Source organism: Ovis canadensis, chromosome 7 (assembly GCF_042477335.2).
Source record: "Ovis canadensis isolate MfBH-ARS-UI-01 breed Bighorn chromosome 7, ARS-UI_OviCan_v2, whole genome shotgun sequence".
NCBI classification, from domain to species: domain Eukaryota; kingdom Metazoa; phylum Chordata; class Mammalia; order Artiodactyla; family Bovidae; genus Ovis; species Ovis canadensis.
The window spans coordinates 36,949,516-36,971,265 of record NC_091251.1 but is presented as its reverse complement, the minus strand read 5'-3'; the positions used below and the strand labels follow the sequence as shown (position 1 = coordinate 36,971,265).

Genomic DNA, 21,750 nt, shown 5'->3' with positions numbered 1-21,750 from the left:
TGCTTGATGAAAAGGAGGCTGACCCTTAACAAAGGTTGAGTGGGCTGACCCTTAACAAAGGTTGAGTGGGAATGCTTCTGCTTTCATCTGTCACTCATCCCAAACCAGCAGCTGCGAAACTACTGGGCAATACAGTACAGTAATGAGAGAAAGAATGGAGTTTGACCAGCTATGGAGGACCATAGCCAACATCCGTCTTTCTCCTGCACAGCACTCATGGGAAATATTTATATCCCAATAACAGAAGCATTGTGTTTTCTCCCTGAGGATTTACACTGATATTGAGAATCCCTCCCCTGGCCTTTGGGTTGGGAAACAATAGTAGCCCCAAGGGTGGGATAAGAGAAACTTTCCTGCATCATCCCCAGCTTTTACTGCTTCTCCCAGCCTTGGACCTTATCTTCTAATAAATAACACACATACCTAAAACACTATTCAGAATTCTGAACCACTCTTCACATTTTTCTATCTGTGTCCACTTTATGTCCTTGAATAAAGACTTGACTAATTCCTGTTCATGTTCTAGAACTCAGTTTACTCTGACACACATCAGCTTCTTTTCTGAGAAGCTTAACCCCACCTCCTGCCCACTCTCTAACCTGATCCATGGCTGGTTCTGCTAAACTAAGTCTCAATACCTAATTGGAACTCTACTTTCTCATTTGTGTCTCATGCCAGATTCTGAACTTGTAGGACAGGAATTATATTTTAGTATAATAACAACCACCAAACATAGTGCCTGGAACACATTTGGTGCTCAATAAACAAGTGAATTAAACTACTCTGACCCCTAGACTTGAGGAGCAGCTGGTATTGTGAGATGAAAACCAGTTAAGTCAAGCTGAGAGGAAGAAGAGTAGAGTTGTCTCTTATTATCTCCATCAGATCGGTTCCAGAACCCCCTAGGGATATCAAAAAAACTATGAGTGTTCAAGCCCCTTGATTAGAATGGAATAGTATTTGAATATAACCTGCACATATCTTCCATATAAAGTTGACTCTTGAAAAATGCAGTGGGAGGGAGGTTTAGGAATGCCAGTTCCTGTGTAGCTGAAAACCCACATACTGATATTTCTGCCTCAAAATCAGAGGAATTCATAAATGACTTACCCAAGAGCAGAAACCTGAAACAGTTTGGTCAGAATCAGTACTCAAATCCTTTTGATTTATTTTGATTCCACATATTGTGATCTTTAAGAGAAAAGAAACTTACTCTCATAGCTAGTTAATTTATGGATATGTAAAATGAAAAATGTACTATATTTATTGGAAAAATCCACAAGTAAGTGGACTCATTCAGTTCAGACCCATGTTGTTCAAGGGTAAGCTATACTGTAAATCATTTCTAGATTACTTATAATACCTAATGCAATGTAATGCAGTAGGAAATGGCAACCCTCTCCAGTATTCTTGCCTGGAGAATTCCATGGATGGAGGAGCCTGATGGGCTATAGTCCATGGGATTGCAAGAAGTTAGACACAACTGAGTGGCTAACACACACACACACACACACACAACACAATGTAAATGCTATGTAAATAGTTGTTGGTATAGCAAATTTGCTTTGCATTTTGAAACTTTCTGGATTTTTTTTTCCTGATTATTTTAAATCCACAGTTGGTTGAGTTCCCAGATGCAGAACCCATGAGTATGGAGGATTGGTTGTACAGAGGTCCCCCTGAGACTCAGTTTGACTAAATTCCATTCTTCTGGACATATTCTTTTTTAGAGAAAAGAATATACCTAACTGGAAACATGAATGAGGCATGAGAAGTTTCCTCACTTTAGATTCTGAGGAAATAGTGAGATCATAAACAGGTAGACCTGGTTGAGGTAAGTTGAACAAAACTAAACGAGAAACTGAGGCTCTTGTTTGTTGAGCTGCAAGAAAGGCAGGTCGAAGTGAAGAGAGACGCATGAAATCTGAGCGCTAGTAAAGCACACTTAAGCCATATATGTTTTTAACATTTAATTAAACTATAAAACTTAAGGCTCTAACTATAAAGTCAGGCAATTTTTTAAAAAACGACATAGCTATCTGTCCAATTAACAATGATCTTGGTATTGTTATAATACTTTCAAACTGACTTGATCATAGGAATATCCTAGTTTTTGCATGAGATAGTACATTCTAGAAGAAAAGATCATATTTATTTTAAAAATATAAAACATACTCAAATGACTTAAAAATACAACAATGTATAGATTTTTAAAGTTCTAATTCTCCTCCTCCCTCCACCCATCCTATATCCCTTCCCTAATTAACCATTTTCATTACTTTATTGCACAACTTTCTACTGTTGTTTTGTGTATATGTAAGCAAATGTCAAAATGCTTAATTCTTTACCTGTGACTTTCTTACTCTGTTCTGTACCTTATTACTCACTTTTAAGATACCCTGGAAAACTTTCCCTGTCATTATATGGAGAACAGAAGGAAAATATTTAAACTAAGGAGACTCTAGCTTGACAACTCTGTTGAATGATGGAATTTCAATATTCTCGAATTATACTTCTATTTTAATCATCTTTTAATATCGCTTTGACTTTAGTTTTCCTCATCAGTAGAATTCCTGTTGTGGTAACTGTATAGAAAATAATTTATAGCAAAATGATATGATACTTGGGATTTGCTTCCAAAAGAAATGAGTGGAGGTATAGATAAAATTAGCATGGCCATGATTTGGTAATTCATGGCACTGTGAGTTTGTTACACCATTATTCATTATACCATTTTCTCTATTTTTAGAATGTTTGAAATTTTTCATAATGAAAAAGTGTCAGAAATATGTAGCAACAATCAGGTATATATTTCGAGAAAACTCAAAGTTTTTAGATTAAATACAAAATGTCTGCAGTTAAAAATTAATGAATGTCAGAAATATTTCCCTAAAGATGGCAACTCAATTTCCACAAAATTAGCCAACCAACCACTGGGGAATGTCAGATACCATGTGGCCTACTCTGAGCCAGGAAATGTAAAACTCTAATGAACTATCAACTCCAGGAGGAATTCAAGCTTCCCAGAAACAACTTGCTTTCTGACCCAAAAGTAGTGGAGGCAATATAGAAACACAGCTATTCACATGGAATCACAGTTCAGAATGGGGAGATAGGATTTAAAGAAAATATTGAATACAGAAGATTGTCTTTTTCATTATGATAAAATTTCTTAAAGATTGCTTTTCTCTCCCTTCTTCTTTCCCCTTTTCATATTTTAAAAGGTAAGTAAATAACATAGGAAAACAAGATTGAGTTCCATTATCAAATTTTACATAAGAGGAACTTACAGGAGAAAAAATAGCACATAGAATTGAATAAAAAGGACAAGAAATACGATACAAATCTAAAATATGAATGGGAGATTATTCCGTAGTCCTTAATTCATATATGTTAACTCATACCTATGTATAATCTGGCCTTGAGTATAATAACCACAGTGTGAAAAGAAGGATAAAACAGGACAAGCAACCTTAGAGAAAACCGGTACTTCAGGACTGGCTGAAGACTATCTTAAAGAACATAGAACTAAGAGAAAATATATGAGGGAAATGTTAAGTGATAAAGGCAGACAAATATCTATGAAACAGAATGGTGCAGAAATAGACCCACATATTTATGGCCACTTGATTTTCAATGAGAAAAGGAAATTCAGCGGAAAAAGTATAGTCTTTTCAACAAATATCGAAAGAACAGTTGGATATTCATATGATAAAATGGACTTTAATCTACATCTTAGACTTATAAAAACTAAGTAAAAAAAGATTCATAGACTTAAATGTAAAACTAAAATAATTATAATTTCTAAAAGTACAAAATAAGATATAACCTCTGTGACTTTGATTTAGGCAGATTTAATAGAAACTAAATCAAAAGCACAGTCCATAAAAGAAAAATTGATAAACTGAACTTCATCAAAATTACAAGTTTTCTTTCTCAAAAAAAAAAATACTATTAAGACAACGCATAAACAAATTATAAGTTGGGAAAATTATATATATTAAAATCACATATCTAACAAAGGTAAAATAGTATCCAGCTATGTTAAGAACTTGCAAAACTTGTTAATAAGAAAACCTACCTCTAATTTTTTAAATGAAAAAAAGATTTGAACAGCCCTACAATGATAATTGGAGACTTCAAGACCCCAGTGTAAATAATGGAGACTAGACAAAAGATAAATAAGGAAATAGATGACTTCAACACGGTAAGCTAACCTAACAGTGCAGATCTCAGAGACCACACATAGAACATTCCACCCAATGACAACAGAATACATCTCCCTCAGAAATACAGATGGAACATTCTCCAAGATAGACTTTGGGCCACGAAACTAATCACAATAAAATTAAGCTGCTGAAATTACACAGGTGCCTTTTCTGATCTCCATGTAATGAAACTACAAATCAATAACAGAAAGAACTTAAACCACACAGTTTTGAGCAACAAATGTGTCAAATTAGCTAACACAAGAGAAATTAGAAAATACTTAGAGATCAGTGAAAACAAAGTCACAACATACCAAAACTTAAAGGATGCAGCAAAAGCAATGTTCAGAAGGAAATTTAGCGCCATGCTGCTGCTGCTGCTGCTGCTAAGTCGCTTCAGTCGTGTCCGACTCTGTGAGACCCCATAGACGGGAGCCCACCAGGCTCCCCCATCCCTGGGATTCTCCAGGCAAGAACACTGGAGTGGGTTGCCATTTCCTTCTCCAATGCATGAAAGTGAAAAGTGAAAGTGAAGTCACTGAGTCGTGTCCAACTCTCAGCGACCCCATGGACTGCAGCCTACCAGGCTCCTCCGTCCATGGGATTTTCCAGGCAAGAGTACTGGAGTGGGGTGCCATTGCCTTCTCCATAAATGCACATTAAAAAAAAATCTCAAATCAATAACCTAACCTTCAATCTGAAGGTTGAAAAAAATGTTTAAGAAGAAAAGTTTTAAGAAAAAAGAAGAGCAAACTAAACACAAACAAAGCAAGCAGATGGAAGGAATAATAAAGATTAGAGGAGGGATAATGAAAAATAATTTTAAAAAACAAAATCAACAAAACCAAAAGTTGATTTTTGAAAACGTGAAAAAAAAAAAGACAAATCTTTAGCTTGACTGACAAAGGAAAAAAACAAAAGAAAACAAAAAAGCCCATCAGATTACTGAAATCAGGAATTAAAGTGGAGATGTTACTACTGACCTTATAGAAATAAAAAATACTGTAAGAGAATACTATTAACACCTATATGCCAACAAATTAGATAACCGAGATGAAATGGAAAAATTTCTAGAAACACGCAAACTATCAAAACTCACTCAAAAGTTTCTTTGAAAAATGGAAAATCTGAACAGATCTATAGCGAATAAAGAAATTAAATAAATAATTGAAAACCTATCGAAGAAAAATTCAGGATCAGATGGCTTTATTAGTGAATTCTACCAAACATTTAAAGAAAAATTAACTCCAATCCTTCTCAAACTCTTCCAAAAGGCAGAGGAGGGAATGCTTCCAAACTTGTTCTCTGAGGCCAGTACTAGCCTCATATGAAATTTAGAAGAAAAATAATAATAAGAAAAGAAAATGATACACCATTGTACCACATGAATGCAAATACAAAAATCCTCAACCAAATACCAGTAAACCTAATCCAGCAGCATAGTAAAAGGATTATACACTAAAACCAATTGGGATATACCCCAAGAATGTAAGAGTGGTTCAACATATGAAAATGAATATAATATGCCATGTTAACAAAATAGAGGGGGAAAACGCATGATCATTCCAATTGGTAAAGAAAAAGCATTAGACAAACTTGATATCCTTTCCTGATGAGAATACTCAGCAAACTAGGAATACAAGGGAACGTCTTCAATATGATAAAGGACACCTATGAAAAATCTGCAGCTAATATCAGTCTTAGTGGTGAAACATTGAAAATGTTCTCCCTAAATTCAGGAACAAGAGTGGACAACCACTATTCAACATTGTACAGGAAGTTCTAGCTAAGGAATTCAGGCAAATAGAATGGAATGGAATAAAACAATATGAAACAAAACAAAATGATATATAGTATATACCATACTATACAATATAATCAGAGAAGGCCATGGCACCCCACTCCAGTACTCTCGCCTGGAAAATCCCATGGACGGGGAGCCTGGTAGGCTGAGGTCCTTGGGGTCGCTGAGGGTCGGACAGGACTGAGCGACTTCACTTTCACTTTTCACTTTCATGCACTGGAGAAGGAAATGGCAACCCACTCCAGTGTTCTTGCCTGGAGAATCCCAGGGATGGGGGAGCCTGGCGGGCTGCCGTCTATGGGGTCGCACAGAGTCGGACACGACTGAAGCGACTTAGCTGCAGTAGCAGCAGCATACAATATAATGCATCCAAACTGGAAAGGAAGAAATAAAACTATCTCTGCTAGGAGATTTTATGATTTTTATATGTAGAAAATCCTAAAGAATCCATCCGCCCTAAAAAACTATTGTAGCAAACGAATTCAGAAATGTGGGTATCAAAGACAGCGCTGTGCTAGGCAGAAGATGCACAAGCAAAAGGGCTCGAGGGTTGGGGTACTGTCCCCTTAAGGGGGAGCGATGGTTGGGGGACCAGGAGCTGTTGTTTTGCGCTGAAAGCCGTGGACTTGAGAAGAAGCAAATGTATTCCTTGGCGCCAGTTCACGGGACGCCGTGAGAGTGGCTCCAGAAGGGCTTTCCTGCCCCTGTTCTGTGAGAGTTCAGATGTTAACCTGCTTTGCAAGGGTAAATTTGCGCAGTTGGGCTCCCGGGGGTGGCGGCGGCCTTCACGACGGAGCAAAATCACCAACTGCACTTCCTTCGAGCCGGAATCGAACCAGCGACCTAAGGATGTCTACATGCTTTGTATCTACAGTCCTCCGCTCTACCAGCTGAGCTATCGAAGGGCACACACGTTTCCATGCTGGGTCTTTCCTTTTTGGAGAAATGGCAAAAGCCAAAAGGCTTTAAGAGGCTCCGGGTACAACATACTCTGGGTTGGCTGGAAGTCCGTTGGCAAAGAGCCGTGCACACGCCGGGGATCCGTGGTGGCCAGCCATCCTGGAGAAGCGATTTTCAGAATCTGAGCCCAGCCCGCCACTTGTTGACTCATTTTCTCTCCCTTGGGCTCTTTCTTCAGAGAGAACAGGACAGCAGCCCTCTGTGGCCAGAAAACTGGAAAGAGGGTGAGGAGAAAGGGGCGTTACTGAAACCCAAATGGATGCGTAGGTGAGGTGGGAGCCGGCTCGCGGAGGAAAGCAGAGGATCCCTACCACCCAGGTAGGATCCGCTGAGGGGCCCTCGAGGAGTGTCTGAGCGTCTCCCCCAGCTCTTACCCAAACCCAGACCTGCCCTCTGGTGCTGACCTGACCCTGTTGCCACCACGAGCTGGGATCACTTTTCCTCACGGTGAGGCTTCGTGGGAAGTGATGGGGAACGGATGTCGGGCTAGACGGGGAGACCACACCCTTAGGCACCCAGAAGCCTGGTTATGCTGCTGCCAGTCTGGGGACTTGGCTCCCCTTCTCTGCCCACAGACCCATATCTCTTTGGCAAGAGCCGGCTGCTCCCTTATGTAGCTCCAGATTCTGAGGGCTTCCTGGACAGGCACAGGAGATGAAGGGAGGACCAGAGCACCCCAATGTCAGGCTTGGACCTCTTGCCTTTGCTCCGCGTCTTGGACAAATGTTTAAGATCCCGTCTGGTGTGAGCCTGCCACCCCGACAGTGCTTGGTCACCCACCCAGCTCATGTCGCACAGAAGTATGGCAAGCCACACCCAAGTGCGGCCTCCAGTGCCAGTGTGGCCTCTCCTGACCCAGATACGCGCAGGTTTTCACCTGCAAGGACGAGGTCCATGTTCTCGAAGGTCTGCCACTGCTCGTTGTAAGTTCCCAGACAGGAGGATGGGGTCATGGCGAGGCTCACCCCGGAGTGTCCAAGTCACCAGAGTCCCCCTCCCAACCGTGGTCACACTCTCATTCTGTTACATCCCCAAATATCAAAGCGAGCTCCCCCAGACCTGGCAACCTTCTCTCCCTCTCTGGAGAGTGAGGAAGAGAGAGAGCTAGAGAACGAGAAAGTTGGAAAGAGAGAGATGGACAGAGAGACAGAGACAGTCGTTGGGCTAGACAGAAGAGAAAAGCTATGGACCATTCTAGGACCAGGCCAAGTAGGAAAGGGAAATTGAATGGGAGGATTTTCAAGAAGAACGCCTTGGTTGTCTCTGACCCATGTGATGGCAGGGGTGCTTGTCAGGCTCCAGGGCTTGTGGTGGGTAGCTCCTCTGTGGCCACTTATCTGTCACGGATCTGCCCATGTTGAGTAAGTGGTAGCGGCAGAGCAAGTGCAGCTTTCCCTGGGGAGAGATATATGGATAAAAGTTTAAAAGGTTTGGGAGGTTGAGAGGGTGGCTAACTCGCCTGCTAAGGCAGGAGCAAAGGGATGTTGTTAGGCTGAGGGGCATTTGTCCGTGGATTTCAGGAAGGAGAGGTAGGTAATTGGCTTCAGAAGGGCTCTGTCCTGTGAAAGTGAAAGGGCCAAGGCCAATATACAGGGCAGAGGTAGAGGGCGCTAGCGGTCTTCGTGATGGATAAAAAAAGAAACCCAAGCACTTCCTTCGAGCCGGAATCGAACCAGCGACCTAAGGATGTCTATATTCATGAAATACTACAGTCCTCCGCTCTACCAGCTGAGCTATCGAAGGGTGCACGGCCAGGTACTTCCACTGACAAGTACTGGGGCTTTCCTTTTGCAGAAATGAAGGCGGTCAAGAAAATGGAGCCTCACTGCTTCTTAAAGAGGAGCATGGGCCTCCATGGGTGTTCCTTCCCCCTTTCCATCTGTCTCATCCCCAACCCCCATCCCTGGTTCTTATCTCCTTTACCTGTTACTCACTCCAGAGAGGGGCCTCGGTGCCCACCTAGATCTAGTCTTGCTTTTCCATGCAGTGAGGCTTCCTGGGAAGTGATGCAGAAAGATGTTGATTGGGCTAGCCCAGTCTGGGGCCTTAGTGACCCTCCTTTGCCCACAGACCCGGATTCCTTTAGCAGAGGCGACTGCTCCCTGAAGTAGCTCAAGATTCTGTGGGCTTCCTGGGCGGGAGACGAAGGGAGGAGCCAGAGCACCCTGCTGTCCGACTTGGACCTCTTGCCCTCACTTGGAGTCTTGGAAACCTTTCAGATCCTATCTGGTGTGGGCTCGCCACCCCAACAGTGCATGGACACCCACGCAGCACAGGTAGAACAGAGGTGTTGCAAGCCACACCCAAGCCACCTGCCCTCCAATGCCTGTGTGACCACCCCTGATCCAAAGACCCACAGGTCTGCTCCTGTGAGGATGAGGGCCATGTCCATGGAAGTCCCCTACTGCTCACTGTAAGGCTCCAGATAGGAGGATTTGACCGTACTAGGGCTCACCCTAGAGTATCCAAGTCATTAGAGTCCCTCTCCCTGCCCCTGCTACATCCCCCAAACATCAAAGTTAGTTCCCCCAAACCTGGGAACCTCCAATTCCCATGGAGAGGGGGAGGAAGAGGAGGTAGGGGTGTCTGTGGGCATATCCAACGAAAGCCTTAGCATCTCTTTTTGGTCCCTGCCCTCTGGACTCTGCAGAAGGTCACATTCGAGGCTGGGGACTCTTTGTGGCCACAGAGCAATAAAACCTTTCTCCTGAAGGTCTTTCACTGCTGAAGGTGGGGCAGCAGTGGCACCACCCCCATGGAGACACCACAGCCCTGGGCTCAGCCCCTTTTAGTCAGCAGTGGGACACGGGAAGACCTGGGGCAGCTCATCTGGAGAGGAAAATGTGTGGGGAAACGCAGTGTGAATGCAGAGGCAGAACCTGAACTGAAAAGGAGTTTGTGGGCTTAGGGGTCAGGGGAGGCCAGCAGCTGGGCCCCAGGACAGCAGAGAGTCACAAGCCCATCACCATTGTACTCTTTCCCATGACAGTTCTCTTTCCCATGCTTTCCAAACATATCTCCCACCTTCAGAAGTTTCCTTCCCACAGAGGGGTAAGAGCAAGGGCCACACCTTGGCTTTCCTCTCTGCACCCACAAGCCTTGACAACCCTCCCCCAGCCACCACTGCCTCTTCAGCCTGGCTCAGTGGGGATGGATGGAGGTTGGTAGGAAGGCCCAGCCCATGTAGCCTTAGGGCCCAGCCCTTAAGTAAGCCAGCTGGTCAGAAAGCACAGGCCACTGATCTGTGTAAGGAGAACAGTTGGTGTATCCCTCCAGACCACACATCCAGCCATCAAACCCTGGCCCCTTCTGCTCGCTGCCTTCAGCCACCACTGTCTGCCCTCCCCTCCACCCCCACTTTTCCTACTCTCGGGGCTCCCTCAACTCTAAATCTTTCCTTTTGCTCACAAACTCTGCTCCTCTCTCTTTATCTCCCCCTCCGCTTGCAGTCAATCACCCTTGGTCTCTCTCTGTCTCTGTCTTTATCTCCATCTCTATTTCTATGTCTTCCATCAGAAGCAGCAGGGGAGTCTGTGCACGTGTTTTTCCCACCATTGTACAGAGTAGGAGCAATCATTAGTCTTTCAGAAGGAACTCAAAGCTTCCTATAGGAACCAGAAAAGCTGTGAAGTTTCAAGGAATTTGAAGGTTCCCCATGGCCTCAGCCTCGTTCTCTGACAGGAGACGTGAATCGGGCCTCTGAAGTTTTCATTATGACTTCAAGCCTTCTCCCCCATCCTGAGAGCCCTGGTGTCTTTTGCTGCTGCCAATGCCAGTGGCTCTCAATGCAGGTGTACAGTTGGCAGTGGCTTGGTAAATCTCAGAGTGGCAGTCCTGTCCCACAGTATATAAAACGAATAGTGATGGAGGTTTTCAGTCTCCCTATGTCTATATATTTATGGATTATTCGAAAGAAACACAGAAAGAGAGAACAAATGTGAGAATGAGGGAGAAAGAGAAAGAGAGAGAGTCAGAGAGAAAGTTGGAGAAATGGACAAGGACACACAGAGATTGCCATTGGGCTAGACAGAAGAGAGAAGCAAGGGACCACCCTAGGACTAGGCCGAGTAGGAGAGAGAAATTGAATGGGAGGATTTTCAAGAAGAATGCCTTCACTGTCCATGACCCATTTCATGGCCCAGTGCTTGTCTGGCTCCAGGGCTTGTGGCGGGCAGGTACTGTGTGGCTGGGTCTATCCATGTTGAGTAAGTGGTACTAGCAGAGCAGGTGCTGCTGTCCCTGGGGAGAGGTGGGTGAATAAAAGTTTAAAGGGCTTGGGGGGGTCAACAGGGTGCCTTGTTGGGGCAGCCTCCTAAGGCAGGAGAAAAGGGGTATTTGGGGCTGGGGGGGCATATGTCAGTGGACACATTTCACTAGTGGCCCTTATGATGAGGCAAAAGTAACCAGTGCACCTCCTTCAATCCGGAATCGGACCAGCGACCTAAGGATGTCCACATTTATCAAGTCTACAGTCCTCCGCTCTACCAGCTGAGCTATCGAAGGGTACATGTCTATGTCCTCCACTGACAAGCACTGGGTCCTTTGTTTTTGCAAAAATGAAAGGGGCTAAGGAACAGGAACCTCACTGCCCCTCAAAGGAACACCACCTCTAAGCGCCTCCTTCCATCCCACCCGCTAGGAAACTGAGTGGGAGGATTTTCAAGAAGAATGCCTTGGTTTTCCATGAACTATGAGATGACCCAAGTGCTTGTTGGGCTCCAGGGCTTTCCGTGGGCAGCTCCTGTGCGGACACGTGTTTGTCAGGAATCTGTCCCTGTTGAGCAAAGTGGTAGTGGGAGAGGGGGCACTTGTCTCCCCAGGAAGAGGTGCGTGAATAAAAGCTTACAGGACTTGGGATGCTGAAGGAGTCGGGGCAGTCTACTTAGGTTGCTTTTGGATGAAGGGCATGTGTCCTTGGATTTGGGGAAGAGACAAGTGACTCTGGAAGGGCTTTATTGGCTTTGTCCAGTGAGAATGAAGGTGCTCTTGTAGTGCACGGGCAAGGGCCAGTTTGCAGGGCAGAGGCACTAGGTGCCAGGAGGTGGTGGCATTTATGATGAGGCAAAAGCAAGTGAGGCACTTCCTTCGAGCCGGAGTTGAACCAGCGACCTAAGGATGACCACATGCAGTAGACCTACAGTCCTCCGCTCTACCAGCTGAGCTATCGAAGGGTGCACATGGACTCATGCCGGGTCCTTCCTTTTTGCAGGAAGGACAGAGGCCAACACACTGGCTGACCCTGGGTACATCAAGCCTCTGGTTAGTTGCAAGCCCTCTTGTCAAAGAAAGATATACACGCCAGCTCCCTGATTGTCAGGCACCCAGGGTGGCTATTTTCAGAATGTCTGGGCCTGGACAGTCACTCATTGACTCATTTTCTCTCCCCTGCTCCTTTCTACACGGAGTGGTGGGATACCGGCCATCCTAGGTCCGAAACTCTGTAAGAGGTGAGGGTAAAGGGGGCGTCAGCCAAACGGAAGCGTGGGTTGATTGGTGGCGAGCTTGCGGAGGAGTGGAAAGCAGAAGAAAGCATCCTGCAGGGTCGATGAAGACCTTTTGAGGAGAATCACTGCCTCTAACCTCCTCTCCCCATCCCACTCAACTGCCGCCCCAGGTTCTGTGCTCACCTCGCCTCAACACTCACTCCAGACCGGGACTGCGCTGCTCCCCTAGACCTAGTCTGACTTTCTTCGCTCATGACTCTTCCTGGGAAGGGATGGAGAAAGTGACGTTCGGTTCTGCGGGGACGACCACGCCCGTCGATACTCTTCTGCCCTGCTCGCTGAGGCCAGTCTAGGGACTTGGATCTTCTTTTCTGCCCACAGACCCGAAATTTTTGTCAGTAGCTGTTTCTGCAGCGTCTATCTCCCACTCCCTGCACCTTTCGGTTCCCTTGCTTCAGTCCTCTTTGTTTTCCCCACCACCTTCCTACTACCAGATGTGTTTCTGATCCCTTTCTAATCCCTAAGTTCGTGCTTTTCTCTTAAACTTTCCCCCTTCTTGAACTGCTGTATTTGTTTCTCTTTTTCTTTCTGCCTCGCAGACTGTCTAGCCCTCTTGGTCTGATTTTTCTCTGTAACTTTTTTGTTCACTGTTTTCTTCCTTGTTTCTATGTCTCTTTCTCTTGCTTTTGGTCTCTCTCTCTCTCTTTTTTTCTTTTTCTGTCTTTCTCTATTTCTATTTCTATATCTCTATGTCAGAACTTGCAGTGTATTTGTTCCTAATTCTCCAAGTGTCAGCACTCATTGCTCTTACAGATGAAACTAACACTTTCTGGGTGCAAGGAGAGCAGCGTATAGGGTAACAGATATTTGTCTAAAATGCAGGCTGAGACAAGCCAGTGGGAAAATAAAGGAAGAGTTCCGAAAGTTCAGGATAGTTATCCAGGGTGTGTTTATAATTAGGCATGCTCAGATTCTCTTGGACTTTCATTGCAAGACTCTTTTACTCTCCAGGTTTGAAGAAATCTTTAATGGCAAACAAAGAAATTTTGCTAGGATGATGCCTGGATTTAATTATTAACAAAATGGTACAATTGGTTCACCAAGTGTAACAAAATGTATTATACCAATGCAATTTGTCATTAGAAGGGAAAATATTGGAAGAGGAGCAGTGAGAGCATATATATGAGAACTTTCTTTACATCGTGCTCAGCTTTCTTTTAAATAAAACTGCCTCCAAACAGAAAAAAAGTATTAATTGAAAAATTCATGAATTGATTTTTTCCATGTATATCCATTTACATGTATACAGCTACTAGAAAGAATGTTCTTGGGTAAGCAATAAAGGATGGCTTCTAGGGTGCAGTTAGAGCGGATGGTCTTAGCTAGCATCTTAGCTAGGTCATCCACAGTAACAGGAGGAGTGAAAGTCCTCAGATGCCTGTGGATGGGTACCTTGTAGTACCGTGCATGCTGACATTCTCCTGTGAATGCTTCTGTCTCCTTTGTGAAATAGAAAGCTGAGAGTGAGAATGGATACTGAGGTATTGCTATTTTAAAGACACTATAGAAGGAAGGAAAGATTAGCCTTTAAGAATGGTACAGTGAAGCGACTGAGAAAAATAGTAAGATTATTATGCAGATGCACTTGAGATCATTGTCATGAATTTAAATTGAGACCGTTTGAACTTTACTGGGTTTCTCTTCATTCTAGTTCAGCTCGGTGAGTGCAGGGGTGCAATGTTTATGTTAAACAAAGACTGCAATTTTGTTATGTGAGTTTTCTAAGCAAAAGAGGAATAATCATATGCAGACCTTTAGACTGAGAATTCAGCCAGGAACTGGAAACTTCTCTTGATGTTTCTTTTAAGGACATGGACCATCTTTGTCCCTTCAGAACCTCCTGAAGGTGTTCTCTCCTTTGCCTAAGGGTGCTCTCTCCTGCAAAATGGGTCTCTCCAAAGACAGTAAGAAAGGTGTAACATTTTAATTCAACCTGGATTGCAGTGGACACCAAATTCCATCCATACACTCTCCTGGACCCCTGAAATGTGGGCAAAGATTCAAAGTTCACTGTATTCACAATTCAAGAGGTGAAAATGTCTAACAGGCGTTCAGATTATGGGTTAAAACATTTTCAGACTTTTTGAAAGCAAGCTGTAGGGGCAGTGAGATAATTTTCCAAGTTAGTTGTCCAGGATCCTTGATTCAAGTCTACAAGAATTTAAACACCTCCCTCCTCCGGTGGACATTGCCTTTTTGTTGAGTCACACTCCAGACAGTCTCCCTCAGACCCTCCCTGTTCTTCTCGCTTCCTGGTAGAGAAAGATGCAGAGTCTGCATCAGGAGACCAGAAACGGGGCTTGGGCTTGGGGAGGTAGATGCGTCCCAGAGCAAACAGACCAATGGAGAGCTCAGGACCTGAGGAACTGACTCTAAAGTCACCGCTGTACTCTGACGACAGTATGGACCCAACGGCTACAACCTGCGCTTTTGCCAAAAGAGTTGCCTCTTGAATTTCGGTTTTACACTGCCCGCGAAGTCTCGGTGAATTTCCCTCTGTGAAAATGTGGGGGGGAAAAGGGGGAGGACACCAATCCCCCTTTCCCCTGCCCTTTTATCAGTCCCTTGTCGAATGTGAGAGCTTCCTCCTCCGGAGTTGCGTTTGAACCTAAAGCTTCCGTTTTAAGGTTTTAAAACTTGTTTCTGATGACCCCTATGCCCTTGGTGAAATCAATTTTTGAAGACTAATCAAAACGTTACTAATTAGCAAAACGTTCTCGCCAGAAAACGGGTTTGACTAGTCTTAACTGGCCCTCGCTCCCACAAGTTCCGTTTCTCGCCTCTAACCCAGTAGGTGCAGTGTCTGTCTCATTTTAGATCTCAGTCTTCTGCAACTGGCAAAAACCTTCCATGGCAGCGGTGGGATTCGAACCCACGCCCCCGAAGAGACTGGAGCCTTAATCCAGCGCCTTAGACCGCTCGGCCACGCTACCGGGTGCTGGGCGCATATTCACTACTCTTTCTGATAATACTTTCTTTACATCTCAATTTTGCTTTATACAAAGCGTTCTTGAAGTCCTAACTTCAAACGTCAAGAGCAAGGGGTTCAGGGCACAGGGCACTTATCGCAAAAGTTTACTCGCCTCGTTGACTCTGAATTTTTCATCTTCCACCCAGGAAGGGGAAGAATTTAGTGAATGAATAAATGAGTAATGAATGAATTAAATCTGTACCACACACTAGGCTGTGGGCCTTCTGCAGTGTTGCTATGTTTTATTCCTTGCGGCTTCCTCAGTCTGCCATAAATCTCTTACAAAGATAAAGGAAGGCTGTTGCTAATTAAAACTACGAAAATCCTAACTTCAAACGAACATGACATCCAATGGCGTTTTTAGAGCATTTGCAAATGCTCCAGCGCCTATTTGCAATCTAACCAACAACCCAAAGATGTCAACAGAATTCTATAACTCCCCCTATTTCCACCAGCTGAGACATCAAAGAATGCACACATGTGGCTCTGCTGAATTATTTCTTTAGAAAAGAAGCTTCTTATATTTTTTTCTCTAGAAAACAATCAGCTGATTGATTCATGTGGAAATTTCATATGGAATTGTCCAAACTATCACTTGTCTGGAGAATTCCAGGGACAGAGGAGCCTGGTGGGCTCCAGACCATGGGGTCTCAAATAGACAGGACTGAGCAACTAGCACTTTCACTTCACTTTCAGAAGCTGACTAGTGACAAGTCAGATGAGTCCAGTCAGGACCATCACCACCTACTAAAATGAACCAATGACTCCTCAAGGGCTTAAGGGAGAGAAGATGCCTGGATTCAAATCTGAGTGCAGTAGGTGCCAAACCATACCCAATGCACCCTTTGGGAACCGAAGGTGGTGCACATTGGGCAGAAAAGGCACTGCCCTCTAGGGTCAGAAAGTGAGTGTTCCTTAAAGAGCTCAAATTCTGACTTTGAACTCATCCTAGGACACTATGTGCTAAGTAGGGTCAGAGTACTCTTCCTTGGCTGACTCAAGCCTAGGAATTAAATCACTTCCCTGAGCTGATGGGGCTTCCCTGGTGGCACAGATGGTAAACTGAGGAGCAATTGCCTCCCTCGATGATTCTCTTCCAGCTTAACCCATCTTCTTTACTGGCCTGACTTTATCACCCTTGCCTGGAAGGGAAGGAAAGAGAAAGGGTGAGTGAGGGAGGGGGTGCCGTTTAAGTGAGGAGAGCAGCAGATAAATAGAGATCATCTTGTAGGAAACAGTAGGGATCCCGGAGGCAGTCAGCCGCAGAAAGTGTGCACGGGGACATTCTGCAACTGCCCGAAGTTTGCTGGCTTAACAGCAAATGATGAGACCATCTGACTTCACTCCCTGCTCCCCTCCCTGGGGCAGCCCGCTGTGGGGCACGTGCACTTTCAAGGCTCTCCAGCTCTCTTCTCTCAACTTGAAAAAGCCCCAGCTTAAATGCTATCCCTTTGGCAAGTCCTTATCCGGGTCCTGTAGTGAGGACGCGATCAAGAAACAAAACCTTGGCAGCGGTGGGATTCGAACCCACGCCTCCAGAGAGACTGGAGCCTAAATCCAGCGCCTTAGACCGCTCGGCCACGCTACCTTACCCACACCTAGTATTTCCCTACACTTGCTAGTTATACCTTTCTGCCTTGTTTTTCAGCGTTGTCCTCTACTCTGTGATCCCAAACCTTGATTCTAGATATCACCAGAGGACACTAAGAAAGTTCTTCTCTGCTCTACTAGAACTCGAACCTGTATCCACCCAACCCAAATAGCTTTTCTCACTCGAGGAACTAAAAGGGAAATAACTTCAAAGCCAAGTATCGCTCCGGAAGCGCAGCTCTTAGGGTGTGGAATGAAGCAGCTTCCCGAAGGTGGGTCACATCAGCTTCTGCTTTGCGTCCAGTAAGCGCTCAAAAACTACTTGTTGATTGGACAAAAAGTGATTAGTATCCATATCGCTTGGGGATACTGATGGTGGTGGAGTAAAAATGAGCAAAGCTGCCTTTCCCTGTCAGCTCCGCGTGCCTGGACTTCAATTTTTTGCTAAATTTTGAGTTCGATACTTTTTTATTCTGAAGCTAGGAGAGCAGTCTTGAGTCTCCAGGAGGCATGGATAGGGCGTGCGTTAAAGGATTAACATACATAAATAAACAAAAACCAAAACGAAACAAAACTTGTATCCTAGTTCCCTTTTGCTCTTAGTGGCCTAGAGCCCAAAAAGCCGACGCCAATCAATGCCCGCTGCCTAGTTGTCAGCCCAAGCAGAATCTTCCCAACTCAGCCTGTTGCAAGAGAAGGCTGTCTTTTAGGTTGGATCGGTTCCTGCTTCCAGGGAGCCTTCAGTCCCTTTCTTTGGAACATATATTTCTGCGTCTCCCAGAGAGGTCCTGTCTCCCCTGCGCAGTTGTAGCCATGCCCGGGTTATTACCACTGGCGACTGCGGAAGGAGAAGCCAGATAAGCCCTTCTCCAGGGACTGAGGCATGATTCTGAGGCCAGGCTGGTACTCTGCGTGCTCCCGCACCTCATCCTACCCAGAACCCCGAGCCTGCAGGCCTACGGAGAGGAGCCTGGGAACTGAGTCGGAAAGAGAGAAAGTTAGCATTACACTGTCACTCCTCTTGACACAGAGAAGAGTAGCCACACACATCAGTTTTCCAAACGCTTGAGCATCTGTTTAGAGTCCACACACTTGAGTCTCCGTGTTCCCTATGCGGAAAGGAACTCTTGCTTCTTTTCCTTACAACGAATTGGAAATTACAGAACGACCAGATGCTGCTATCTCTTTCGCTAGTGTGGCTGTAGCAGAATTATTTCACAACTACTGCCTAGACTTGTTGGAGGTGGTGGTGGGGTCGGGGAACAGGTGGCAGCAAAAGGCTGGGTGGTGGGACTGGGGGATATTTGGGCCAATTTTCTGCCTTCTAAGAAAGTAGAAATTGTGGCTCCTTGATGACATCGGATCACACCCTCCATTTAATAACATTAAAGCTATTTGGGGAGCACATTTCCACGAAGAGCTTTAAATAGGGAGATTGCATATGTTCATGTTCTGTGCACCCCTCTCTCTTGCAAATATACAGTCTATGTTAGGGAAGAAGCACCCAGACCTGGCTTACTTCCTTAAGAACAGACACTTGTCACTGTCTCTTAATTTCCCCCAGGAGAAGAGAAAATTAATCCTATGGTGGTGTTGGGGGTTCCCTGGACATATAAAGGGGATTTTCCCAGAGCCTCCTGTAAAATTCTGTGGTCTTTGTTCTAGGTGGAATTGTGTCCCTCCAAAAGGTTATATAGAAGTCCTAATCCCCAGTGCCCCAATATGTGACCTTATTTGGAAACAAGATATTTACAGAAGTAACCAAGTTAAAATGAAGTTATTAATGTGAACAGTAATCCAAAATGGCTAGTGTCCTTATACAAAGGGGAAATTTGGGCATAGAGACAGAGATCTCTTCTTGAAATCCAGTAAGTTTTAACATAAAAGTGAAGGGAGCAGGGATTGGAGCAAGACTGCTAACTCAGATCCTCTGTGGGATCTCTGTCAATGAACCACAATGCATTTTCAAGGGTTAAAGAGGTAGGCATATTGGGGCCAGAGCTCCCTGCTGCTGTGGAGAGAGACATCACTGGAGAGGGGCATCTCTCCAGCGGCAGAGCACTGACTCTCAAATGTCAGCAGGCATCATAGTCACCTGAGAGCTTATTAAAAAGACAAATCGTTGGACTCAGCTCTTGGAATTGCTGATTTAGAAGACCAAGGGCCTAAGAATTTATATTTCTAACAGGTTTTTAGGTGATGCAAATGCTACTGATCCAGGGACCATGCTTTGAGAACCATTGATTGCAGCAGAGATCAGTTTTGTAGAATTTTTGAATTCTAGCAGAAATGAGGAAGGTGAACTAAAGAAGTTAAAGATCTGCAGATGTCTTGAAAGCAGTGTGCAGGGAAGAGATAGTGCTCACTGTGGTGGCAGTGGGGGAAAAAATGAGAAGCCTTAGATATAAAGATCTGGAGATGTCTTGAAAGCAATGTGCAGGGAAGAGATGTGTGCTCAGTGTGGTGGCAGTGGGGGAAAAAATGAGAAGTCTTAGATATAAACGAGAGGGAAAAGCAGAAAACCTTGGCAAAATAGTAAAGACAACTGTTAGGGACAAGGAGAAGTTCTTTCCAATACTAAGGAACAGTACTGACCACATTATGACCCTTAAGACATGAATAGACTGTGAACCCAAGGATGCCCAGGACTAGAAACGCTGGTGATCTCAGATGAACTACACAAAAATGGAACCAAATTGTGCTATCTTCTGAGGTCTCTGGGCAAGTGTGTTTGTTTTGCTGGGCATAACAGGTGAGTATGCAGGCGAAACTAGGAGAAATGCTTGCACCGTTACCCTCTCTTGGGCCACATGGACAGCTCTTCACATGTTCAAATTAGTCAAATGAGATCATCCTGGAAACGCAGTACCAGGGGTCTTTCTCATCTGTGGAAGAACCTCAGAGATTTGAAATCTAGAAGGTCTGAAGTCCATGAACAATGAACCTGCAGGTTCTTGGTGCAAGAGCAGGGAATCTCAACTACCTTGATCTTCTAAGTCCAAATGTGCTTTTTATTATGCCAGTTTCACAGGCTTCAACAAGGTGGCGTGCACACACTTGCCAGTGATGTGCAAAATACCTGTATTCTCCTTTGAATCATACAGACCTAAGAATGTCTGCCAGGACACGAAACCTATACTCCTCCATTCTGTCAGCAGAGTGATTGAAGTTTGTGTGGACTGACAAAATGTACAACGTGGGAGTTGTGAGTTAAGTTTTATCTAGGGAGACTATAGCTCAGGAGACAGTGTCTCAGAGAGCTCTGAGGAGCTCTCTGCTCTGAAGACGGAGGGAAGTGTGAAGTGTGCAGCGTCGCTCAGCTGTGTCTGACTCTTTGTGATCCCATGGACTATAACCCGCCAGTCTTCTCTGCCCATGGGATTCTCCAGGCAAGAATACTGGAGTGGGTTGCCATTCCCTTCACCAGGGGATAGGGGAAGTCAGTATTCTATATGATTTGAGTGAAGGGGGATATGTTCAGCCAAGCACACATTTTGGCAGAGGCCTACTGCTAATCACAAGGAGAAAATGTTTCTGTTAATGATTTTAGTGCTTTTCCAGATGTGAGAAGATCCAAGAATTTGAGCTCATAAAATCTTCTCCTGAAAATAACTACCTGGATACCCTGTTCTACCAGTTTTTCCTAGAGCACAGAGTGCCTCATTCCTGATCCCCACCCTGAGCTCCTTTCAGGATGTGTTGAAGGTCAGTGACTGCAGCAGCTAGTGACTTAATCCTTGTAGAGGCAGAGGGCAAGTGGCAATTTTTAGTTGACATATGCATAGTAAACTTTATTTAAAATTTGTTTTTTAGGAATCTATCCAGTTACCTCTCAATACCACATATTGGTTACTGTGTTCATGAAATTTTCAATGATCTCACTGAATATTTTGTCTACTTGTTTAACACTTACTGAGAGAGATTTGTTCAAATATCCAGTCATGATTGTGTTTTTTTTATTTCTATTTCTTCTCTCAGTTCTGTCTACTTTTGTTTCTTACCTCTGACTATGTGTTATAAGACTATTGTGGGAGAGCTTAAACAGAATTCATTTTTAGGGAAGTTTTAAGTCTACAGCAAAAGTGAATAAGTGCATAGAGTTCCCCTATACCTCTTGCCCCTACACATGCACAGCCTTCTCCACCATCAACATTCTACACTAGGGTGGTGTCGAATGGTACATTTGTTACAAGCAATGAATCACACTGATACATCATTGTCACTCCCAGCCATGGTTTACATTTGGGGTCACCCTATTTTTTTTAAATTTTTTATTTTGTATTGGGTATAGTAGGTTAACAATGTTGTGATAATTTCAGGTGAACAGTGAAGGGACTCAACCATATACATTTGCATGGAGCCTTTCTCCCCCAAACTCTACATTAGGGATCACTCTTGGTGTTATAAGTTCTATGGTTTCTGACAAATGTATGGCGTATATCCACCGTATCAAATAGAACAGTTTCACTGCCCTAAAAGTCTTCTGTGCTCTAACTATTCATCCCTCTCTCCCCACAACCCTTAGCAACCAATGATCATTTTGTCGTGTCCATAGTTTTGCCTTTTTCTCAGAACATTATGTAGCTGGAATTATGTAATATGCAGCCTTTCCGATGGACTTCTTTCACTTAGTAAAATGCATTTGAGCTTTTTGTCTTAGCTCAGGCTGCCATACAGAATACCACAGATTGGGTGACTTGAACAACAGAATTT

General features: G+C 44.3%; 6 non-coding genes across 6 annotated transcripts; all 6 read right to left on the bottom strand.

The window, feature by feature from the left end:
• Window positions 1-6,827: 6,827 nt before the first annotated feature.
• Window positions 6,828-6,917, bottom strand: TRNAY-GUA (transfer RNA tyrosine (anticodon GUA)). Its single transcript is given in 2 exon segments — window positions 6,828-6,863; window positions 6,881-6,917. It is a non-coding gene; the product is annotated as a tRNA-Tyr (tRNA).
• A 1,707-nt stretch (window positions 6,918-8,624) lies between these two features.
• On the bottom strand, window positions 8,625-8,715 carry TRNAY-GUA (transfer RNA tyrosine (anticodon GUA)). Its single transcript is given in 2 exon segments — window positions 8,625-8,660; window positions 8,679-8,715. It is a non-coding gene; the product is annotated as a tRNA-Tyr (tRNA).
• Window positions 8,716-11,385: 2,670 nt separating this feature from the next.
• TRNAY-GUA (transfer RNA tyrosine (anticodon GUA)) lies at window positions 11,386-11,475 on the bottom strand. Its single transcript is given in 2 exon segments — window positions 11,386-11,421; window positions 11,439-11,475. It is a non-coding gene; the product is annotated as a tRNA-Tyr (tRNA).
• A 578-nt stretch (window positions 11,476-12,053) lies between these two features.
• Window positions 12,054-12,143, bottom strand: TRNAY-GUA (transfer RNA tyrosine (anticodon GUA)). The gene is given in 2 exon segments: window positions 12,054-12,089; window positions 12,107-12,143. It is a non-coding gene; the product is annotated as a tRNA-Tyr (tRNA).
• Window positions 12,144-15,327: 3,184 nt separating this feature from the next.
• On the bottom strand, window positions 15,328-15,409 carry TRNAL-AAG (transfer RNA leucine (anticodon AAG)). Its single transcript has one exon. It is a non-coding gene; the product is annotated as a tRNA-Leu (tRNA).
• Window positions 15,410-16,953: 1,544 nt separating this feature from the next.
• On the bottom strand, window positions 16,954-17,035 carry TRNAL-UAG (transfer RNA leucine (anticodon UAG)). The gene has a single exon. It is a non-coding gene; the product is annotated as a tRNA-Leu (tRNA).
• Between the last annotated feature and the right edge of the window lie 4,715 nt (window positions 17,036-21,750).